This window comes from Amphiprion ocellaris, chromosome 18 (assembly GCF_022539595.1).
Source record: "Amphiprion ocellaris isolate individual 3 ecotype Okinawa chromosome 18, ASM2253959v1, whole genome shotgun sequence".
Lineage (NCBI taxonomy): Eukaryota > Metazoa > Chordata > Actinopteri > Pomacentridae > Amphiprion > Amphiprion ocellaris.
Genome location: NC_072783.1, coordinates 26,839,604 through 26,862,726, shown reverse-complemented (window position 1 = coordinate 26,862,726; position 23,123 = coordinate 26,839,604). Strand labels below are relative to the sequence as shown.

General features: G+C 40.1%; 2 long non-coding RNA genes across 3 annotated transcripts; both read right to left on the bottom strand.

Moving 5' to 3' along the window:
• Positions 1–1,679: 1,679 nt before the first annotated feature.
• Positions 1,680–4,300, bottom strand: LOC129347463 (uncharacterized). The gene is made up of 5 exons (XR_008599576.1): positions 4,054–4,300; positions 3,648–3,919; positions 3,236–3,507; positions 2,824–3,102; positions 1,680–2,163 (listed from the first exon to the last, which is right to left on the bottom strand). It is a non-coding gene; the product is annotated as an uncharacterized LOC129347463 (long non-coding RNA).
• Positions 4,301–10,189: 5,889 nt separating this feature from the next.
• On the bottom strand, positions 10,190–19,764 carry LOC129347470 (uncharacterized). Of its 2 annotated transcripts, XR_008599589.1 has the most exons (4): positions 19,630–19,764; positions 16,527–16,675; positions 13,467–15,607; positions 10,190–10,437 (listed from the first exon to the last, which is right to left on the bottom strand). It is a non-coding gene; the product is annotated as an uncharacterized LOC129347470 (long non-coding RNA). The 2 variants fall into 2 exon arrangements; XR_008599588.1 differs by lacking the exons at positions 16,527–16,675; positions 19,630–19,764 and having other exon boundaries at positions 13,467–16,419.
• Positions 19,765–23,123: the final 3,359 nt, after the last annotated feature.

Here is a 23,123-nt window from a genome sequence, read left to right as displayed (position 1 = left end):
TTGAGTTGAGTTGAGTTGAGTTGAGTTGAGTTGAGTTGAGTTGAGTTGAGTTGAGTTGAGTTGAGTTGAGTTGAGTTGAGTTGAGTTGAGTTGAGTTGAGTTGAGTTGAGTTGAGTTGAGTTGAGTTGAGTTGAGTTGAGTTGAGTTGAGTTGAGTTGAGTTGAGTTGAGTTGAGTTGAGTTGAGTTGAGTTGAGTTGAGTTGAGTTGAGTTGAGTTGAGTTGAGTTGAGTTGAGTTGAGTTGAGTTGAGTTGAGTTGAGTTGAGTTGAGTTGAGTTGAGTTGAGTTGAGTTGAGTTGAGTTGAGTTGAGTTGAGTTGAGTTGAGTTGAGTTGAGTTGAGTTGAGTTGAGTTGAGTTGAGTTGAGTTGAGTTGAGTTGAGTTGAGTTGAGTTGAGTTGAGTTGAGTTGAGTTGAGTTGAGTTGAGTTGAGTTGAGTTGAGTTGAGTTGAGTTGAGTTGAGTTGAGTTGAGTTGAGTTGAGTTGAGTTGAGTTGAGTTGAGTTGAGTTGAGTTGAGTTGAGTTGAGTTGAGTTGAGTTGAGTTGAGTTGAGTTGAGTTGAGTTGAGTTGAGTTGAGTTGAGTTGAGTTGAGTTGAGTTGAGTTGAGTTGAGTTGAGTTGAGTTGAGTTGAGTTGAGTTGAGTTGAGTTGAGTTGAGTTGAGTTGAGGCAGCGCTCCGCAGGGTGACGCAGCGCTCCGCAGGGTGACGCAGCGCTCCGCAGGGTGACGCAGCGCTCCGCAGCACTTCTTCCTGCAACAATAACAGAGCAACAACTTGCAGCAACTGACATTCTTCCTGCAACAAGAACAGAGAACCAAGTTGCAGCACCCAACATTCTTCCTGCGACAATAACAGAGAATCAAGTTGCAGCGACTGAGGTTCTTCCTGCAACAATAACAGAGCATCAAGTTGCAGCAACTGAGGTTCTTCCTGCAACAATAACAGAGCAACAACTTGCAGCAACTGACATTCTTCCTGCAACAACAGAGAACCAAGTTGCAGCGACTGACATTCTTCCTGCAACAATAACAGAGAACCAAGTTGCAGCGCCCAACGTTCTTCCTGCAACAATAACAGAGAATCAAGTTGCAGCGACTGAGGTTCTTCCTGCAACAATAACAGAGCATCAAGTTGCAGCGACAGAGGTTCTTCCTGTGACAATGGTTTACAATCCAAACAATTTTTTTCAATAAAGGTTTTTGTTTTTATTGACAACAAACTTGTACAAAACATAAAAAACAATCAATTCTTTCAATTTCTCACAATAATCTATAAATACAAAAGGCAATCAATGCAGTCAAATGGAGTCAAGTGGAAAGGAGTCAAGTCAAGTGGAATGGAGTGGATTGGAGTCGAGTGGAATGGAGTCGAGTGGAATGGAGTCGAGTGGAATGGAGTCGAGTGGAATGGAGTCGAGTCAAGTGGAATGGAGTTGAGTCGAGTCGAGTGGAATGGAGTCGAGTCGAGTCGAGTGGAGTCGAGTCGAGTCAAGTGGAGTGGAATGGAGTCAAGTGGAGTCAAGTGGAGTGGAATGGAGTAAAGTGGAATGGAGTCGAGTCGAGTGGAATGGAGTCGAGTCGAGTGGAATGGAGTCGAGTCGATTGGAATGGAGTCGAGTCGATTGGAATGAGTCAAGTGGAGTGGAATGGAGTCAAGTGGAATGGAATGGAGTCAAGTGGAATGGAGTCGAGTGGAATGGAGTCGAGTCGAGTGGAGTGGAATGGAGTCGAGTGGAATGGAGTCGAGTGGAGTCGAGTCAAGTGGAATGGTGTCGAAACCAGACTGTGGCAACAATGACAAAACTCCTTGTGCAACATCCTCCAGAAAGGTCCGTGTTCACCTTTGAAACATTTATCAGCAGGTCAGTTAAAAATCCAGCCAGTCATGCTTAAGCAGGTGGTGTATTTTACCCAGACTACACTTTTATCAATGTTTATTTTTCCCATCTTGATAGAATCTAAAAGCACAGACATTGGCACAAATTATGGTCTAGACTAAACAGTGTGTACTTTCATTTCTTACCCATTTTCAATTTGTCTTTGAAGGTTGTTGGGTCTTCTTGGCAGAATGATTTCAATCTTCATGGAAGCTGAAGGTTTCTGCTTGAATATTTCTGATCTTCATTAGGTGTATCTGTTACCCAGTAATGCTTTGTAGCAGATGGTCTGGGGGAGAAAAATATCACAAAAAATGTGTTAAAGTATAGAAAGCTGAAAGCCACACACTAGTGCATATATATGAAGCATTGCATTTTATCCATGAGGAAATTCACCTGTGTGGGTTTTAAACATTTATGAGGATTTATACATTCACTTCAACTGGATATTTCATTTCTTTGTGTTTTCATGCAATGTCAGTGTATGCAACATGTCAGCAGCTCAACCTTTGACCATGATATAAACTAATGTGAGGACAGAGTCTACACAAAATAGATGCGACATTTTTAATCACCTCAGCTGTTGTGTCATGCAACATTGCAGGCATCTTGTAAGTATACCTCAAGAATGAAAGTGCCTTCATGCTTTATCTTGTTTTTAGCAGAAAGTGCATCAATAAATAACTGGTAACCCAGATGCAAGCACAGAAGCAGACAAACTGGTTTTAACAGAAAAAGGACTTTAAAATTAAAAAAAAAAAAACCTATGGATACAAGCTAAGGATGAACTAGGAACAGTCAGGGAGGAAGGGCTGAAAGCTGACAAGCAAAATCTAATTAGGAAAACAGACAAGACTACAAAATTCAAAGACTCTAAACTCACAGAGGGTAAATTTAAGAAAGCCATAAATGAAGAACCTAAACTAAGCCATCAAAACTGAACACTTACAATGGGAAGAAACTCAGCTGAAGGGGTAGGCAGGAAACCCAAACAGGAACCGGCAGGGGTACAAGGGCAGCATCGTGTCCAAGAAGCTCTGGTGGTCACGAGTTGATGCAGGATGTGCGCATCCATGGTGGAGCAGGGAGTGAATGACAGAGCTGGCTTATATGCTGGGAGGTGGAATTGCAAACAGGTGACTGGTGGTGAGCCAATTATGGCAGCTGATTCTCATTGCTGCAATCAGACTGCAGGCAGGTGGAACAGTCAGGGAGGAAGGGCTGAAAGCTGACAAGCAAAATCTAATTAGGAAAACAGACAAGACTACAAAATTCAATAAAGACTTTAAACTAACAGAGGGGAAATTTAAGAAAACCATAAATGAAGAACCTAAACTAATCCATCAAAACTGGATACTTACAATAGGAAGAAACTCAGCTGAAGGGGTAGGTAGGAAACCCAAACAGGAACCAGCAGGGGTACAAGGGCAGCATCGTGTCCAAGAAGCTCTGGTGGTCACGAGTTGATGCAGGATGTGCGCATTCATGGTGGAGCAGGGAGTGAATGACAGAGCTGGCTTATATGCTGGGAGGTGGAATTGCAAACAGGTGACTGGTGGTGAGCCAATTACGGCAGCTGATTCTCATTGCTGCAATCAGACTGCAGGCAGGTGGAACAGTCAGGGAGGAAGGGCTGAAAGCAGACAAGCAAAATCTAATTAGGAAAACAGACAAGACTACAAAATTCAACAAAGACTCTAAACTCACAGAGGGCAAATTTAAGAAAACCATAAATGAAGAACCTAAACTAATCCATCAAAACTGGATACTTACAACAGGAAGAAACTCAGCTGAAGGGGTAGGTAGGAAACCCAAACAGGAACCGGCAGGGGTACAAGGGCAGCATCGTGTCCAAGAAGCTCTGGTGGTCACGAGTTGATGCAGGCCATCAGAGCTCATGGTGGAGCAGAGAGTGAATGACAGAGCTGGCTTATATGCTGGGAGGTGGAATTGCAAACAGGTGACTGGTGGTGAGCCAATTATGGCAGCTGATTCTCATTGCTGCAATCAGACTGCAGGCAGGTGGAACAGTCAGGGAGGAAGGGCTGAAAGCAAAATCTAATTAGGAAAACAGACAAGACTACAAAATTCAACAAAGGCTCTAAACTAACAACAGAGGGGAAATTTAAGAAAACCATAAATAAAAACCTAAACTAATCCATCAAAACTGGATACTTACAATAGGAAGAAACTCAACTGAAGGGGTAGGTAGGAAACCCAAACAGGAACCGGCAGGGGTACAAGGGCAGCATCGTGTCCAAGAAGCTCCGGTGGTCACGAGTTGATGCAGGCCATCAGAGCTCATGGTGGAGCAGAGAGTGAATGACAGAGCTGGCTTATATGCTGGGAGGTGGAATTGCAAACAGGTGACTGGTGTGAGCCAATTATGGCAGCTGATTCTCATTGCTGCAATCAGACTGCAGGCAGGTGGAACAGTCAGGGAGGAAGGGCTGAAAGCAAAATCTAATTAGGAAAACAGACAAGACTACAAAATTCAATAAAGACTCTTAACTAACAACAGAGAGGAAATTTAAGAAAACCATAAATGAAGAACCTAAACTAATCCATCAAAACTGGATACTTACAACAGGAAGAAACTCAGCTGAAGGGGTAGGTAGGAAACCCAAACAGGAACCAGCAGGGGTACAAGGGCAGCATCGTGTCCAAGAAGCTCTGGTGGTCACGAGTTGATGCAGGATGTGCGCATCCATGGTGGAGCAGGGAGTGAATGACAGAGCTGGCTTATATGCTGGGAGGTGGAATTGCAAACAGGTGACTGGTGTGAGCCAATTATGGCAGCTGATTCTCATTGCTGCAATCAGACTGCAGGCAGGTGGAACAGTCAGGGAGGAAGGGCTGAAAGCGGACAAGCAAAATTAGGAAAACAGACAAGACTACAAAATTCAATAAAGACTCTAAACTAACAACAGAGGGGAAATTTAAGAAAACCATAAATGAAGAACCTAAACTAATCCATCAAAACTGGATACTTACAACAGGAAGAAACTCAGCTGAAGGGGTAGGTAGGAAACCCAAACAGGAACCGGCAGGGGTACAAGGGCAGCATCGTGTCCAAGAAGCTCTGGTGGTCACGAGTTGATGCAGGCCATCAGAGCTCATGGTGGAGCAGAGAGTGAATGACAGAGCTGGCTTATATGCTGGGAGGTGGAATTGCAAACAGGTGATTGGTGTTGAGTCAATTACGGCAGCTGATTCTCATTGCTGCAATCAGACTGCAGGCAGGTGGAAGATTCAGGAAGCAGAGAGACACAGTAGAAAGTTTTAATCACAGATTAAAGTGTGGCTAAATGCAAAAAAGAAAAAAAAACAGCAGGAGAAAAAGGTGAAACACTTAAGGAGTCATTTACTATGAAAGTCTAAAAACAACAGACTTAAAGCTTTATTAAACAGGATGATAAAACAAGGCTGAGTATTGAAAGACTTGATTTCATAGATTCAACTCTATAATCAGTCCTATCAGTTCTCAAATCTCTGAAAATGTGGTTTCTTACTCATTTCATTAACAAAACAGAATGAATTAAGACTCCAATAACTCTTCATTAACAAATCTGAATGTCCCTTGAGCTACTTTCTCCCCGTTGTAGACAGCAAAAAGCCTTTAAAAAAAAAAAAAAAAAAGAATCCTGAACATTGGACATGTTCTTAACACATTTTTAGTCTGACTCACCAAATGTGCTGTTGCAGGTAGGTGCCTGCCATTTCCAGCAGCATTTCATGTAATATTCTTTTCCCCTTTTGCTATTCAAGCATTACTGTTTTCTCATTTACTTTGGAAAAAGCAACAATCACAGTGCTAGTCACCTTGCTGAAAATGGCAGGCAGGTCCGCTTGGTTCTTTCAGTGAATTAGCCATTTTAATGAAGGTGCTCACTTCTATATGCACAAATGTTCCACCAAAACAAATTCCCCCAGAGGTGATTTTGCAGGAACTCCATTGCTGCATGCCTAATATGATTTTGACTGACTGGGGTAAAGACATACAAAGAAACAGGAACGTATTTCCACCCACAGCAGAATAGCAATAGGTGCACACAGACCGTTCTTCAATGCTGACACATTCATCCATCCATTCATTTCCCTCCACATAACCAGTTCCAGCAGGCTAAGCAGGTCATTCCATCTGCAATTCCATTTCAAGAGAATTTCTTGCTTTTGTTTTTCAGCCCTCCTTCAAGGACTGTTTTCTGGCTCAGCTCAGTCATTCTCACACAGTGAAAGGAAAATACATTATATTAAAATATACAAAAATACATCTATTAAACAGATGTAGAATACATTACTGACTACTCATCAGACGTTCTATTCAAAGTTGATGATAAAAATGCAGAAGAAGATTTTTTTTAACCCCTTTTTCTGGATTTAAAAACATATTCACACTGCTTCTGACCACCAATCTGTACAAACAGCAGCTCCATTCTCCTCTTTTTTTATCTACTTCATTGCATGATTGCCATCTCGGTAACTTCAGAGCTGCCGTTAATCGCCACCCCACCGGCCTACACTGCTGAGTTTTCACGACTCTGCCTATCTTTGGTGGAAGTCAGCCGCCCACCCACTGCAGACACTCTTCATTAAGTCTCGCTGTATATGTACAGACAGATACCAGTTCTTCTTCAGCAACACTCATAGCTCTCAGGGCTATGCATTGCATTGCACCATGAATACAAACTACATTTGTGAACAAAGATTTACATAGACTTGCAAAGAACATGTATGTCATGGTGGTCCTGAGTTTCCAGTGACTCCCGTAACTCTGAATTTATTGTCATGGAATCATTAAAACACACTCTGTCACAAAAAACAATCATGCATGTTGTTTTTTCATCGATGACAGGTACTTTGGAAATATGACAAAATCCACTGCTTCAAAAAGAATGTGCAAACAGCAATGGTAATATTTGGTTAAACATCCCTTGGTCATTTTCACCTCAACTAGATGCTTTCAGTAGCCATCTCCAAGTTTCTGGCTGTGTCCTTGACCACCCATCTTGACAGAATCGGTGCAGTCCAACTAAATTTGTTGACTCACACAGACTTGTTTCTTCAGCACAGTCCACAGGTTCTCAATGGGGTTAAAGTCAGGAGTTAAAACCAGTCTAAAACCTTAATTCTTGCCTGATTTAACCATTCCTTTACCATGTTTTTGGTCATTGTCTTGTTGGATCACTTAACTCCATCCAAGACTCCTTCTGGCTGATGATTTGAGGTTTTCCCGAAGAATGTGGAGATAATCATCCACAAGAACCAACATGCACGAATGTTTTTTGGGACAAAGACACGTGTTTCGTTCATTCCAGCATAGAAAATTAAGAGCTATAGCAGTCACTGAAAATTCAAGATTGCCACAATATGCACGGTCTTTACAAGTGTATGTAAGCTTTTTTTCACTACTGTACATACTAACATCAGCATGATAACAAGCTTACCCTGACATTTCTCATGGTTGTTAGCGTGTCCCAGAAATGACAGATCATGTATTTTCTACATTTGTTTTTGATGGTTCAATACAGTGCCAGTTTGTATTCAGATTTAAATATTTTTGTCCTCATAATTTGCCATATTTTTGTCAAAACACTCAAAGTTCTTAACATATAAGTATTTGAGAAATTCACATTTTGCTTTGATAATGGAGCTACATGGAAGCTTAGGTTTGCCCAAGCTTATTTCATTCAGAGGCCAATTTTCCAAACTACTGTTGGCACAAAGAATCACCACAGTTTTTTGGAATCATCCTCTGGGAACCATAAATGCTTTTACAAAATTTCACTGGACAATCTATCCAATGGGATTTCAGACAAGACCAAAATGGAGCGACTGAAAGAGCAACATTTTAATCCATAGAATCATATTGAATGCATGGCTAAAAAACACAGACTACTGCCTGGACATCAGTGTAGATTAGTTTAAACCTAGAGATCGTGCTGTTATCTTTATATTCAAATGGAATCAGGAATTAAAACAATGCAAGAAATAGGCAGAAAAGCGTGAGAGCTGGATGTGTGTTTGACCAAGAGGAGTTTTAATAAGCTGAACAAAACATACTCCTACAACAGCCTTTTCATATTCAACCCAACACTTAACTGAATGGAAGACAGTTATCATGCACACTACTTCTGGCTCTAGGCTCATCTCACCAGAATACTTGTCACTCTTTGTTTGTATAGTACTCTTTTGTATGTTATGCCTTTTATCCTTCACCGCCAGTGTAGTGTTTGCTAAATAATGAAAGGATATCATCTGTACGTTCTTGTTACATGTTGCCACATTGTGAATTGAATTATGAGTAATTATGTATTGTAAGTTATCATGAACACTTTTCTGCTCCTGACAGGGATCTTAAAATAGTAGAATGTATAACAGGGGTATATTATAGCAAAACAATAGACAGATGATGCAGCTGCGTTGTGTTTAACTGATGCCACATTAAAACAACAGCTCCAGGGCAAAGATGTCTCATTTAAATGAAATGCCTGTTGCCTTGACTCCTCAGATTGCGGACGTACAAACTGGGAAATGAGATGAGGCATCAAATTGTTCTGATCAACCTCCACAAAATCATTCAGCAAAATGTGAGTGCAGTCCATGTTGTTGGCAGCATGTAAACAGTAAGTTAATGCCCTGAATCAGTCCTGTAGCTTGCTACATTAGCATAGCATGCTAACATTTCTGTTATTCTAGCTCACTCCTTGTTTTTGTTAGTTTTTTGAATTACGTTAAGTATGTCCACGTCGCAAGGTCTGGATAGCTTTCAGCGCATGTGTTTTTTTCTGCCCACATTTTGGTGATTTCAGCCTCCAGGCTTCAGCCTACTATCCCACCACCTGCTCTGTAGTTGGTTACCAAGCAAGTCCAAAGAATTTGTGCTTGTCCTCCTTGGTTTTTTTGTTTTTGTTTCTTTTTGTAGATTTTTCTGCATTGTTAAATCCTTCTCCACCTGTTATTCAGCTCTTGGGTTGATCATTATTATTATTATTATTATTATTATTATTATTATTATTATTATTATTATTATTATTATTATTATTATTATTATTATTATTATTATTATTATTATAACAAAGCCTATATTTTGCTGAGAGAAAAACTTCCTTTGTTTGTCAAATGGAAAGGGATGCATTCATTTTGAAATGGCAATAAACTGTTTGTTTGATGTCAAACCAAAGCGACTGATGGAACAGTTCATATGCAAGTTAAATGCATTCATTTAACATTAAGAGACAGTTTGTACAGAAAAATACTTTTTACTGAGAGAGGAGTCAAACCTGGGTTATTTCATCTTTAGCTCTATTCCTGGCTGATAAGTGCAATGCATACAAATATCCCACCTCTGTTTGGTGGGATGAAAAACACATTAAAAGTCATCTCCCATGGGTATAAAGCTTTAAAACATTGACACCGCTTTGAAAAACAAAGTTATACAATAACACTGAATAAATCATTAAAAAACATGACGAAAAAAATAGCAGAGGTAAAACAGGGAGTGATAATGAAAAATTTTGAGGGGCCCACATAGGTGAGTCCTTGGACTTTATTTACTTATTTTTCCAAACCAATGCTCAGGTAAGAAGCTTCAGCAGCAGGAGGCTTAGCAGAGCCTAACGGAAGACAGAAGGGGAGCATGCTGTGCTTTAAAGCTAAATCAGCTAAATCAATAGTAAATCACAGGGAGACGTGAATGGGAGTAATGTATGTTCTTCTCCTGGAATTTGTTGAAAACCAGCAGCAGCAGAAACTGCAGTGTTAGTAGAGAATGACTAACGGGGTAAAGCAAACAGTAGATCATGCAGTAGAGCTGCAAGGATTAATCACAAAGGTGCCGGTCAGTAGAAGAAACCGTGACTTTAAAGGTCAAACACTCCCGTTGTGGGAGAATGTTAGGGGAAAAAAGCGAGCCTCGATAATGAAAATCAGGGTAGGGATGCAAAAATTCATCTCCAGCCAGCTAAGAAAACCAGGAAAATATCATCAGTATAGAGTTGGAAATTAGTGATTGTGATGTTTATGAAATATGCAAGCAAATGGTGACACATGGAAGACAAATGTAGTTTTAAAACAACTGCCCCCTGTAGGACAATGCTGGGGCAACAACTTTCTCAAATAAAACCACAGAATGATTTGTCAAAATCATTGGCAATGTTTTAGAAATAAAAGCATATCCTGTTCTAATATGGCAGTGGAGGTTTGGTTACAATAGTTAAAAATACGATTGATTTAGTTTCACTTTACTAACTAAGGGTAGTTTATTGGAATGTCTGTTGTTCTCAGGCCTCTTTTGAAAAAGAGACTAGATTAAATAACGTTTAAGGAGGGCTTTTATTTCACAGTTAAGATAATAACCACTTTGTCAAACATGAGGAAATATCACAGTAAAAAACTAATTTCTTCCGTGTGGATGAGCATATGACGTTTCAAATAACTTGACTGCCTGAAAGATTTCCCACACTGGTTACAACAATGTGTTTGTAGACTGATCCAGCTCTCCTTTACTGAAACCACTCCCACCCTCATCAAGACATCTGTACAGATCCCAGCAGGTCTGGTCCTATGGAGCAAAAAACAAAGTGTCAGTCACAGCAGTGCAAGAGGACAATAAATGGCAAATGCTACTGAATTACACAGGAAGAGGTAAGGGTGTAGCAGTACACAAAAATCACTGTTGGGCACACACACACTCAGCTTTGAGATCATGGTTCATTATGTTCAGAGCGTAAAATGGGAACAAGAAATACAAAGCATTACAGTGCTTCTTTTATCCTTTATTCAAATTAAACACGGGTGTGATGAACAGACTATGACTGCATTTTCTCAAAAAAGCCTGTCAACACTGCTGTAAGTGGCAGCAACTTACTAACAACAAAGTAAAATTTACAAAAGTAAATTCAAATCTTTTTTTTTTTTACGCTATTTTTTTGGCTTTTTATCGGCTTTATTTAGGCACAGTGAGATAGAGACAGGAAACAGGGGAGAAGAGTTGGGGGAAGACATGCAGCAAAGGGCCGCGAGCGGGAATCGAACCCGGGCCGCTGCGTCGGGGGCCAGCTCTGTACATGCGTCACCCGCGTAACACGTTGAGCCATACGGGTGTTACAGCAAGGCCTTGAAGCATTTGGAAGATTATAGAAGTGCATATTGTGCTGACCTCAATATCATCCAAAATAACCAACACAAATGTGTGTAAAATGTTGATAGCTGTTTTATACAGCTAAAACAAAGGACACCGATGCGTATAATATGTGTACAGGACATTGAAAACATATCATCATGTTCATTTTATGTTTACCCAGTCGTCCTCATCAAATTAAGAAACGTCATTAAATATGAAGCAAAAAAAAAAAAAAAACGTCAATCATTTATTTAGAGACTTTAAAGATTGAATGGAGTCAAACTGACCCCAAAAGTAATAGGAGGGCTAACTATATAGAGCAGTGATCATCAACTGGCGGCCCGCGGGCCGAATCCGGCCCGCCGAACCGTCCAATCCGGCCCCCGACTGGATTCCAAAATTGTGAGGATCAAAGAGAAAATATCATGCGGTCCACACTATTAAAGCAACTGAAAACAACAATAACTGAGACTCTTAACTATCAGTAATCCCCACCATTTATGACTCTATTTAGGCTACATTCCGAAATGAGGACAGACTCGCTGCACTGTTTAACATTTATTGTTTCACACAGTTCTTTTTTTTAACATAACTTTTCCTCATGCCCTTACTTAACATTTGGTTTTTATTTCAAAGTCTCAACAACAAGCTTCAAACTAGTAGACTTCTCAGGACAAAAAAAGGAGGAAAAACCAACTGGCATAACTTAAAATAGCATGGTAAATAAATACTAACCTGGTACCAGAACAAAACAGGTCACAAATAATGTTCGCACATCAAATAAAACGTTAAGTGGGCTATAGCGATTTCAGATCACAAGGCTGAAATGGGCTCCTCACACTGCTTAATGGCTGAAGTTACATTTCCCCTCTGACACCAACTTTTTCACATCAGGCTTGGCCGCTGTCAGACTTATGCGCAAACAGTCCTCCAAAGACTGGTTTGACAGTCGGTTCCTCTCGTGTGTTTTTATCGAGTTCATCTTGGAGAACGCAGCCTCGCAGGTGTAGGTTGAACCCAACATGGTGAGCACATACATAGCCAGCGTCTTCAATGTGCCATAGTCCTCGGGACAAGACATCCAGAATGCGCTCAGGCTTTCAGCACCATGGAGAGCAGCCTGGATTTCAGCCAGCTCGCTCTGAATGGACGCCTCGTCCAACGGCATCATTTTCACTACGTTTGTGGAGAATTGTGGTGTTGTCCTCCAGCGGAAGCAATGCCAGCAGGCTCCTCTCGGAAATCTTTGCCATCAAAGTATCTGACAAAAACGCACAACTGTGAAATATCCGTGTTGTCAGTGGACTCATCAATAGCCAGTGAAATGTATTTGGCTTCCTTGATCCCGTCAATGACAGCTGGCTGGACATGCTCTGCCAAGACGTGGACACGACGTGCAGCAGTTGAAGCAGAGAGAGGCATTTGTTTGACAGATGCAATAACTCTGTCCATGGATTTGTCGGGGGCACCGTTCCTCCAGAACGGTGACCATGCTCTCCTTTAAAAGCTCACTTTCCGTGAAAGGCCGGTTATGTTTGCAAAGCACCCAGGCAGCCTGCAGAGATGCACACCTTACTCTCTCTTGATCAGTTAAAGTTCGAGTAATAATGCCATTTGCACGGGTGCAGGCAGATTTCAATGTGGCCATTTTTCTCTGACGGGCCTCTGACTGCTCAGGATATGAATCCTTGAAATTTGTATGTTTAGTGTTGTGGTGACAGCGCAGATTATATTCTTTTGCAACAGCAACAGTTTCGTTGCAAATGAGGCATACAGGTGACGCATTTCGGAAGGTTGGCATGATAAATGCCTACTTTTCAGTCCAGTCATTATTAAAGGATCTGTTTTCCACATCCCTAACCTAAACAGCTACCACAGCATTCTGCAGCACCATGCAGAACCCTCTGGTCAGGGGTTTATCCTACAGCAAGATAATGACCCAGAACATCAGTCCACGCTCTGCCAGAACTACTTTAGGAACAAAGAACCAGACGATGAGCTTGAAAACATGGAGTGTCAGCACAGTCTCCAGACTTCAACCCCATGGAGCTGGTTTGGGATGAATTGGACAGAAGAGTGAAAGTAAAACAACCTACAAGTGCCACACATTTATGGGAACTTCTGCAACAGGGTTGGGAAGAACTTTCTGAAGAATATTTGATTTCTATTGTGGAAAGAATGCCACGAGTGTGTTCAGCTGTTGTATCTGGCAAAGGCGGCTACTTTGATGAGTCAATAGTTTAGAATACATTTTGGTTTCTAAATAGGTTTTTTTGAACATCATTTGTTTATGTGTTCTATGCTTTCATTTCAGAGTACAATGAGACATGAACATGCATACTTTCCAATACAGAACTGGAAACATTTAGGTGTTCTAAAACTTTTGACCGGTAGTGAGTGTGTGTGCGCACACACACACACACACACACTCATGAACGCACACAGGGAGAGAGAGCAATGTTTCATACCTTATAGGACATAAGATCAGCAAGAAGCATGACGTGACGCCGGTCGATGCTCATTCCGTGGTTGACCATGGTGTACTGAACCTCATTGATGATGGTGGATCTTGCAGCCTCAATACCCAAAGTCCTCTCAACCTGAACAAAGACACAGAGCAGCTTGTAAAGAAGAAAAAACATTCTGACATTAGTCCAGGATGTTGGGTAGAATATAAATATATAAATTGGATTAGTCAAGAGGTTTAAATTTCTTACTATAAAAATAAAGTGTCTTGAGACAATTTGACCTCTAATTGGTGTTATATAAATAAATTGAATTAAAACTGTATGTATCTTGTAATGTTGGAGTAATTCAGCCATATATGTTGGAAAACACATTTTCTTTGGCCATTAATCAGTTGATTGTTTTCTCCACTAATTCATTTCTTGTTATGGTTTATAAAATGTCAAACCCAAATATATTCAGGTTACTGTCATAAAAAACAAAAAGATTTACATTCATGATGCAGGAATCAGGCAGTTTTTCACTTTTTATCTTAGTTTAGTCAGAAAGATAGTTGATAATGTGTGACTTGTTGCAGCTTGTGAGCCGTAAAAGGTTTTAATCTTTGGGGCCGAGTGTCAAAAAACATTTAGAAACCAACATCAACAAAACACTCAACAAAGATTTGAACATCATTAAGGGGAAATCCAACTTTTGCATGACAATGTCTAATTAAAGGACATTAATTTCCAATGTAAATGTGTGATATTCATCCTCTGGAGCTTTCTCTTCACATCGTCTTCCACCTGGACTGGTTTAGTCGGGAGCATGTGCAACAAACATTTGAAAAACTGCACTTTAACATCAATGAATGACACTGAAGTTTAATCTCTACATAAATGAGACTGAGTCTGGATGTGCTGCTCTGTCATTAACTCCTAAGTTCAGGGAAAGTTCAAACAAAAGAGGACAGTTCAGATAAGACTTGAGAATGAGCTTATTCTGAACAAACATCTCAGACTTTCTGAGCTTCAGCACCTCTAGCAAGATATTTTAACAACAAGCAACTCAAGAGATCCAGAAGTTGGAGAGAGTTAGCTTTAGCTGAGCCAAAGAACATGTGGGACGTTAATCTAGCAAACATTTCAGACTTTTCTCTGTGAATTCTGGGAAATAATTTCCTATTTAATGACAGAGCTACACATCTTAACTCAGTCTCACTAAAACAGACTCTAATTCAGTGTCATCCATCCATATTAAAGTGCAGTTACCCAAAATGTTTGTTCCATGAGCTCCAACAAAACCTGTCCAGGTAGAAGGCCACTTTGACAAACAGGAAGTGGAAGATTCCAAGCAGATTTATAGAAGGGGGAACCGGACTGTACTAAGTGTGGTCCAGTATAGAGGGGTGTTTTGTGGGTTTTTAAGGCTGATAATGATTATTAGTGAGACATTTGGGGTAGATATTCATTTGCAGTAAATGAAAGTATTTAAAATCTTGGAGTTAAACTTAAAAGAACACAAATTCTAACAGAAAACTTTGTTGATACGTTTTTGTTTTGTTTACAGATGTTAAGTTAAAGGAGTTTTATTCATGACGTATAACCAATCAAATCACTCCAGAAGACAGAGCGACCACAGGTAGATAAAGGTTCAGAGCCAAAGTAGCGCCATTTTTAAATTGATTTATTACCGTAAATCAATAAAAAATAAAATACTGATAATCAGTAAATCAGGCAGCCCACAATTACTACAATTCTACAATGTGTGTCTCTTTGCTTTGACTTGTTATTTGTACAAATACGATGTATATGATGGCGTTTTTTCATACCAAAGGCTATACTATGATGTTTTCTAAGAGACATACGATGCTACTCTGGTTGTTCTGGCCCTGCACTCCTCCTCTGTTGTTTTCTGGATTGTACTCAGCTGCATGCCTTCGTCCACCAGGCCTCCGTTGACTCGTCCCGCCTGCCGTCTCTGGAGCTGAAGCTGGATTGGAACAGACCAAAGGACAGTCCAATCACGATGCCAGCTGCCTCTCAAAAGGCTCCTTCATCTGGCAGGTGGCGCCACTTCTTCTGAGGGGAAGCTGAGCTGGCCCGGCAGAACTTTGGAGATGTGTTCCAGTGGTTGGTGGATGTGTGGGGAGATAGAGAGGGACCTTTGAATTGTTCAGAAAGGAAAACAGGGAACCCATTGGTAGTTTTAGTTTAGGGTGCTACTGCGGTGTGTTTTTGGGTTTTAAGAGGTGAACAGGAAGAGGTTTTTTTCGTATTGATTATCTTTTACTTTGTTCCTGGTTGGAATGTCCATCAATGTCAACATGAAGTTCACTTTTAGTTCTGTTTATTTATTTTTATTTTACTAACACTCATTTGCTTTTAACCCCCTCACATGTTGTGTTGTTGTAAACTTACTCTTTCAAATAAATAAACGTCTAACCCTCTGGAAACCAGCGTTTGGACTGTTTTTGTGTTGCTCCTCACCTACTTCAGACAGCCAGGACATAACAATGTTTTGTGGACTACAGGCTATACTCTGACGTTTTTAGAGCCACATGCTATACTATAGGCTTTTTTAATTGACATATTACTATGACGTTCGTTTTGTTTTCGTTTTTTTGTTGTTTTTTTAGCAACATATAAGAATTTGAACAGTTTTAAAAATTACTATACTTTTACTTGTGCAATGAAATATTATTGTATGGCATTTTTTAGACGACATATTATACTCTGATGTTTTTCATACTATTTTGACAATATATTGCACTATGACATTTTTTGAACCACAAATCATACATGACAATTTTAGGAAACATCCTATCATTTTGCGCTTTTTGAACCACATAATAATCAATGAGGGGTTTTTTTTGCTGACATGCTATACTATGAACTACAGACCATACTATGTTATTCTTGAGTAAAGTATACTATACTTTGACATTTTCTGAACTACATCCTATACTATGGCGTTATACACAGAGTGCTTTGGTTACATCTTAATTCATAATCAAGGTTTATTCTGCTTTGTTTTTTGACAGGATTACCACAGACCTGACCATGAACACCGTTGACACCCACCTGAGGGACACGCTGTCTAAGATCTCAAGGCTGCTTGGTCGTGGTCTTTCTGGTCCTGCTCCAGAACGCCTTCATCAACTACGTCTTCTTTTGAAGAGGCCCTCAGATGCTGCAATCTCTGACCTTAAGGAGGAACTGCTATTTTCACTCTGTAACGAGACGGCGGTTATTTTAAAGACCCAGCTCCTGGCGGCTTTGAGTGAAAGTTTAACACCCATCAAAACAGAACTACAGACAGTTAAACCTGAGCTGTCGGTCAGTATTTCAAACATCAAGTCCGACCCGGCTGCCCTAAAGCACGCTGTGGGTGAAACGGAAACTTCACTCTCCACATCACCGACGACATCGTCACACTCCAAAGCAGAGCACTTGTCTGCTGAACTTTTAAAAGTGGACTATAAATGTGAAGAGTGTGAGCAGCAGCAGCCTGTGAGCAGTGGAACAGATGTGATCAGAAAGAAGTCATTTTCTTTTTTTCTTTTCTTTCTTTTGACTTGATGCTGTCAGATGTAGATGTTGGAGCTGATTCTGGTCTTTCAAGATAAAAAGCTGCTTTGCCTTCACAGACTTTTCAGGAAATTATTCTCTCAGGCTTTCTCTGCTATTTATATTTTTATTATCTGTGATTATTTCATTATTGTAAAATAAAGTACTGGCAATGACATGTTTTAGCTTAGCTTAGCATAAAGAATGGAAACAGGAGAACCAGCTAGCTTGGTTCTGTCAACAGGTATTTAATATGTCGTTGTTACACTTCAGTCTTTGTAAGGATGTAGCACTCAAAAATGTTCAAATGTAAAGGAAATGTAATGAAACTAACTTGACTGAAAGTGGCCTAAAACTCAGTAATGTACGGTATGTTGTGAAGCACGGAGATATGGGATCCCAGAATCAGTCATTTTTAAGGGCTGACTGTGATCTCATAGTAGGGGGTGTTGAGAAACATGGAGGTATGAGATCCCAGAATCAGCCACAAGGGGGAGACTCTGGCAGAATAACAGCTAAATAAGGGAACATTGTGATGTTATAACCTGTGATTTATAACTGATTCATGCGATAACCTAATAAGTGTGTTAAAGCTAACACAAATACCTATTTTTATAATCTTTGTTTAAGAAGTAACTAAGTCAGAACAGCAACTCACTATGAAAAGTGATGTTTTGATTACCAGGGAAACTGATGTTTTTGATAGATATGACAAATATGAGGAACTAATGCTTTATTAAATGGAAATGCTTTTAAGAGTTTTGATTACTATGAAACTGAGATGTTTTAGAAAGAGTTTTGATTACTGTTAAACTAAGGTTTTTAACTTAGTAATGAAGTGAGAAGTCAAGAGCTAAGGTGAACTGGGGTCAAGTGTTCACAGTGAAGGTTATTAAGCTCGAAATAGACGTCAAGGATTTTTGTGAGTCTGACATCTGTTTCCTGACCGGAGGCCTGCTCTGAGCTGCAGATGGAACAAATACATTAATAGAGAAGTGAGACTGAGTGGAAGCGTCCAAACAGTCCAAACAGTTAGTTTCAGTTCCTCAAACATGGAGGGGTCTTAGGATGAGTTGGGGGGGGCTGGTGGAACAGTCCAGAATAGATGGTTTTAGTTCCTCCAGAGCACGCAGAGGTCATGAGGTCAGTGGATGGGAGCAGTGCACGAGTAAGGAGGGGGATGGATGCTGTCATCACGTATGTTAATTAAGTGTGCAGTTCTTGCATATGCAAAAGGTTCAGTTGTTGTATAAATTGCACTGGATCGAGACACGAGTTGGGAGTCGTTGCGAGGTGGTCACTCGTTGCAAGCCAGGGTAGAAATGCTCTGAGCAAAGGGGATTTTACCACGTAACTCGGACGGGGGATTCAACATGATCTGTAAAGGAATACCTGTTCTATTGGAATTATGGACTGAAGGAGTGCTTTTTCTGCACTGTTGGAGGATTACGAAAGACTGTGATCTAAAAATAACGCTGACTGAAGGAATATTACTGAACTCTATTATTTCCAAAGGATTAACACCAGAATGGATTAACAAAGTTTTTATTGGCCCAAAGAACAAAAATGGATACAAGCAGATCTAAATCTGGACCGAACCCTCTCCACCTCCTCCCTGGAGCAGAGCCCAGTGGGGTGTCGGTCTTCAGGTGAGCAGCCGGTTTTGACCACACCGTCTGCTCTCCCCCTCCAAATTACATAGTTTGGGTGATTATTGCTTCTCTTATATGGAAGCATAGTTCCACTTATGAGTCATGTTAAGCAATTGGAAGAATATTAATGTTTGATTGAGTGTTGTGATTTAGGAGCTTATGCTACACCCTTGCTGAAATTATAATAAAACATTTATCCTGCAATTAAAGTTAACAGATTGGAAATTCTATTCATTTTTATCATGATGATGAATTAACCACATATATCTTCTCAGTTTGTAAAAAGTCAGGTTACTGTGTGCATTACATCTAAAACTTGTTCTGTCAGATTACCTAGTCGTTGGGGCTGAGGGTGGCCTTTTTTAAACTTATCCTTGGGGTTATCCGTGCCTTAACCTCTAAATTTAAACCTAGCAACTTACCAAGTGCAGAATCCGATGAGAGAAAAGCTGCCGTTAACAGACGTGACTGGTAATTAATTTGACCATTTGAAAGTGGCTACTCAGTTGAGTTAGTTATCAGAGGAAGCAGGATAGGCGTCTGGATGGAGGCAGTTAGAAGCTAGGCGAATTTTCTCGCTAACCAGCTTAAAAACGTTCCTCACATCCCATCTGGGTTGTACCATACGGGCTACGGGAACCGGACCCGTTAGATGGAGAGCTGGTCCAGTAATCCTCTGATAGTTAATTAATTAATATGATTGATTTAGGAGGTTACTGGCCCTAGGATTCGACAGGTAATATAATGTATAACTTGATTGATAGTTTAGTTAAAGGTGTAGAATTTAACTAATAATGCAAAACTTTTGATAGATTTTTGAATAATACGTTCAACTTTTCGTGTATTAAAAATGTATTAGTTCAGAACAGAAGAATGGCTGATTGGTTATAATGCAGACTTTCAGCATCACTCAGCCAAATGCACATAAATGGAGACTCAGATGTGCAACAACATCATGGTCTTACTGAGCAGGTGGTGGAATTTTTCTGGGAAACCACTTTCAAAAAATCCAGAATCCCTGGTCAGGTATACGCTTCTCAGCAGCACTGGAGGTAGCTGTCTCCTAAGCCTTCCTCTTCACTCTCTGGAATGACAAATAGAAAAAGAACAACAAAAAAACATTACCTCAGGAAAACAACCACAGTTTAAAAAAACATTTCACAACACTTCTTGTATTCTGGATTCTGTACATAAGCATTTATAGGTGGATTTTTTTAAACCTTCAACAGAACCAGGCCAGCTATCTTTACACTCAACTAAGTAGTGGCTGCTGGCACAAATTTCACATTTACCGTGCAGATGTGACATTGATGTTCTCATCTCAGTGTTTGCAAGATTAAGCAAATATACAAAAATAATAAAAGATTACTTTCATAGAAAATATTTCTGTGTGGATTCTCAGCCATCCAGGTCATAGTGATCTAAGAGCTTCAGTAGAAGGGTCATTTCAGAATTGGAGGACATTTTACGTCCCACCTGTCAAATTTTGAATAATCCATGTACAAAATACTAAAACATGCAGTTGTCCTGTAAATTTACTTTTCCTAAAACCAAATCTAAAAAATCTAGTTGAAAAGACTGTTTGAAAATATTTTTTAAAACACGAAATAAGTCTGGAGTTGTCCCTAAAATGCTATTTTCTCTTGTCCCGCCCCCCTGATGACCAAACAGAATCTCAAATAAAACAGTTAAAATGGAATTTAAATCTTCCTTTTTCAGTGTTTTTTTCATTAATGTCTCTTGTAACTGTGGGAGCATTTTTGTAAATGAACATCATAATTATTATGCATGGAATGTGCGTCCCACAACAACCCTGTTAGCATTTTTTTTTAGCTGGTAGAAGAAGAAAACAGTGAATCACATGAAACGCTGGAATTAACATCATCAGACAGTTTTCCAAAAGAATGGGTAGAGCAAAGCTATGTCCTCTCTTCTATTTTTCATATTTTCCAAACATTGTCAGCTTTGATTGAATGTCTCACTCTACCTCATGTAGCCCTGTTATGCATATTATCAGGAGAAGACAAATTATTATTATTTACTTTTTTCCATCAGTCAGTTTGTCCTCTTGGTCAGCAGTAACAGCTAGATACATATCTAGCTGTTACTGCTGAGCTAACATTAGCATGGATTAGCAACCATGTTACTGTGAATAGAGTAGGGTTAGCAAACAACAAATAAAAGATGTAACAAAAATTTTACCATTGATGTGTAAGCTGACCTAATCAAGCCTTTGATAGCTTATTACCTATTATTGATGAATATGGAGCAGAAAATTGTAAAAGAGAAGGTTTATTTTTCAAAAATTTTGAAGCTCAAATATCCTCCAATTCTGGAATGACCCAGAAGACAACTGGACTGAAATCACGGCCATAGTGACTCATTAACAACCCAAGATTCATATGTTTTGAGGTGCTAATGGTGAGAAAGCTTTCTGGGGTGGAATCTCACGACTGCATTAGAAGTACCTGCTCAGTGGAATCATCAAACCTTTCTCTATTAAAAAATGCCTGTTCCTATTCAACATAGATGGCTTCCTCGCTTATGTCTCATTTTAATGGAACCTCCAAACAAGCAAAGCCTACAGTGTTAAAAAAAAAAAAAAAAAAACCACTCAGGATACAAATTCCAGCTGTCACCTGCAATGTGGTTGAACTGATGCCTGAATCTTGATGTTTTGTAGATATAAAACCTTAAGTTGCACCGTGAAGCGTGAACCAGAAAAAAATGGAACTTGTGGAGGTAGTCGGTGACTTCTAAAAGAATACAATGCTAATTTCACACTTACAGGCATAATTCATTACATGCGGCGAGAGTATTTCAGAGAAGTTGGACACAGAAAGGCAATCTGTCTATATCTTTAGCAAGACGCAAATCTGTACAGGTCTAAAAACCAAAGGAAGCAGTCATGGGTAGACAGCAAACCAGATGGTAAAAGGAAGCCCTCTGGTAAACCTCTGATCTAATATTTCAGATGGAAGTCTGATGGAAACAGCATGTCTCAGACAACATAATTTATAATGATAGCATTTTTATTATAATGGATTTTTATGGAATTAATTAATGGATAAGCATGACCACATTCACTACAGTACAGTAGCGAAGAGGCTGATCTGCCATGATTAGATTTAAGTGTTACATTTCATCTAGAAATGAACACGATAGTGGTAATTAAGAAATACATTAGGGCCATGGGGGGGGGGGGGGGGGCTATAAAAAAATGTTATTACGCTCTGGTGACATATAATTTTCAGGACAGTAAAGACGTCATGGTAAATCCACGGGGAGCACAGCGTGGATGAACGTCACGGTACGTATATTTCACTTTACAAAGTGTTGATATTTCACACATGGTTTGCTGAGTCAATTTCATGACTTCTAGGATTGCAGCTTCAGTCCCGAGACTCTCCAGCCTTCTCAGGAGTATAGAATTCACCAGGGAAATCTAATTACTCTCAACAGAAACAGCCGGATATGTCTTTACCAAGAAAGGTTTCACCAAAACAAAAGGCACTGTGGACAACAAGGAAACAAACTGCAGTTCTCACAGATGTGTGTGCATGCAGGATATAAAATACTGTAGGGAAATGGTTCTGTTGTGGCATTTTCCCTACCAGGTAAAATGTATTACTTTTGCCTCGATCATCTGAGAAGATTTAATTTGTGTCTATCCAAAAACTGTCAAACAATATGAGAAAAGTGTACTCAAACAAAGCAATTAAAATTATGCTGACGTATGAGCTTACCGTCTGCAAGCGCTTTGGCAGCCGCAAAACATACGTATCAAAATCAGCAACAGTTCAAAGTGCACAAATGAACTGAAGTTCAGATGTAATTATGTGTGGAGCTGCAGTGCAGAAGTGGTCAGTGGTGTTGACGTGCACTCGGGGAATGGGGCAGGTCAAACGTCAGATGGGACCCTTGCTGACCCCACCAACCCACCACACAGGGGACTTCATGAGGGAATCCAATTAAGCCTGCTGGGCCCTCAGCGTCTTGTAAAAGTCAACAAGCTGTCACTCGTATTTCCCTTCTTCCCTCTTCCACCTCCGTCTCCTTTCCTCTATCCATCTTCCCCTTCATTCTGTCTCCTCTCTTACCCCCTTCCTGGGGATACAAACGCCCCCGTCTGCTTCTAAAAACAACTCTAAGATGATTTGACGGATTAGAGGACTAGTTATATTCTTCCACATGTAAAGTAGTCCGCCAGCTTTCTGGCTCCTTATCTTTAACCCATCCAGTGCCAATGCAGTCGGCTCAGGAGCGACTGACATCAAGGAGAGCACGGTGAAGTGATTGTATGACAGCAGTTTACAAATCAAAGATAAGGTATGGGTTCAGCACATATGGATGTTGTTAAGCTTGACAGATGTAAGTGGACCAAATATGTGAAGTTCCAGAAACCGCATTAAGTTAATTCAATTAGATACAGGATAGACGACTTGAAGAAGAGGAGAGA